This window comes from Triticum aestivum, chromosome 3A, assembly GCF_018294505.1.
Source record: "Triticum aestivum cultivar Chinese Spring chromosome 3A, IWGSC CS RefSeq v2.1, whole genome shotgun sequence".
NCBI classification, from domain to species: domain Eukaryota; kingdom Viridiplantae; phylum Streptophyta; class Magnoliopsida; order Poales; family Poaceae; genus Triticum; species Triticum aestivum.
The window spans coordinates 575,812,332-575,814,533 of NC_057800.1; positions in this window are offsets into that span (position 1 = coordinate 575,812,332).

Below are 2,202 nucleotides of genomic sequence, written 5' to 3' on the forward strand. Positions count from 1 at the left end.
TATGAATTACGATATTTGGTTGCCGTTAAGGATATTGCAGTTAACATGCCTTTTCATTTTTCAATTGTTGTTTAGCAACATGCATTGTACTGGATGACTAAATATGCAATCTCAGGCTACATAGCAAAAAGGAAGAGTGTTACCTTAATGTTCTGATGATGTCTAGATATACATGTAATAAAATCTTATATAATGGGATGGATGGAGTGTTGTACTACATCATTTTTCAATTGTTGTTTAGCTTCTAATATTAACTTGGTGCTTTTAGGTACATATATCATTGCTAAAGATCCACACTTCGCCCCTTTTTGTGTATGGGGGAATGAGATATTCATGAACCAGCATCAAGTGAGGAAACTGATAAAGATTGTTATTAAAATGGGTTAAAAGATGTCAATCGAACTATTTGTTTACACTTTATGCAAGACAACAGTGAACTGCGGGATGGTAAGTAAGAACCCTGTAGCCTTCTTTTTACTGCCCGTAATGAGTTGTGTCAGATGGCAATATCTAAAGCTTTTTGCTTTTGAAGTGGATCCTGAAGTAGTTTACTCAAGATTACCTCTCAAACTACATGATTGGCGGCCGACCATCACAAGGGGTTGGACTAGATTCCTACATGCCTTCTGTATCCAGGAGAGGACAATAGGGCCATTCCGCTTCACCTTGTTCAGCAACTGGAATGTCTGTCGCCTCTTTCTTTACCATCTGTAATAGTACAAGTATAGAACCCTGGTACATCATTCTTTATTTGGTGTGAATCGAATAATGCATTGGTTGTTTGAATCTGATGGATATGAATAAAGCTATAGCCTACTTTCAAGTTTAATTAGGTACAATTTTAAATAGCAGCAATTAAATTAGTGTGAAATTACGTTGTGCAGGTCATTACGGCACACACGGTTGGTAAAACACAAACGTTTGCGATATACACCATAATCCGAGATGGTTCACAGAGAGGAAACGTGTGCAAGCATGCACACAGTTGCCGTTTGCAAAGCGTGTGTGATGTCAGACACTATCACATACGGTGCGGGAAACTAAATGTGTGTGATTGTCTACCTATCGTACACGGTTTATAATCATGAACTGTTTGTGATGTGCCAGGCATCGTAAAACTTTCGTGCCTAGAATCTTCCTGGAAATCTCCCGTGCCTGGAATCTGCCTGGTTTTAGGCAGAACCTCAAAACTCCGACTGTGATGGCAATGCAAGCACAAACTAGTAGCAAGGATGAAGCATTTGGGATATTCGAGATATCAAAAACGGTTATATAGGGACAACTGTATGCATCAATGCTCCCTATCCCCGACGGTTTCTGGATCGTGTGGAAAGGACCCCCCTATCGCCCACACTCACTTGGCGACGGTTCCAAATGCCGTCACGGAAAGGGGTTAAAACCCGTTTGTTTAGGACCGACGCGCACCAGTGTTATCTTTCTTTCAAATACCTAAAAGGGTAAGAAAAGGATTGGATTACTACAGATCCAGGTTTTTCTAGCAGTCTGATGAACATAAGCATAAATACCGCCAGACAAGGTGGGATGTGATCTATCGCCCTAAAGACCAAGGAGGTCTAGGGGTGGAAGACCTTGAGATTAGAAATAAGTGTTTGTTGAGAAATTGCTTTACAAGATACTTACCGAGGATGGGGTTTGGCAAGAATTACTTAGGAATAAGTACCTTCATTCAAAAACCCTCTATGAGGTTCAAGCAAAACAACTAGACTCACCTTTCTGGAAAAGACTCATGGGAGTTAAAAATGTTTTTTTCACAGAGGGGCGTTCATTGTAGGAAATGGTCTAAATACTAGGTTCTGGGAAGATACATGGCTAGGGGACATTGCCACTAGACATGCAATACCCTCGTCTCTATCATATTGTGCAGCGGAAAGATGTCTCCGTTGCCTCTGTGATGGGCCACATGCCGTTGAATGTTGCCTTTAGAAGACAACTGACTAGGGACAAATGGACAGACTGGTTAAACCTTGTTGAAAGGTTGATGATGGTTAACCTTTCACACGAACCAGACACATTCAGACACATTCCATTGGAAGTTGACTACTTCTGATGCCTTCATAGTCAAATCCATGTATACAGACCTCATCGATGATGGACAACCTTTTCACGACAATTATATATGGAAAATGAAAGTCCCACCGAGAATAAAAATCTTCATGTGGTACTTGGATCGCAAGGTCATCC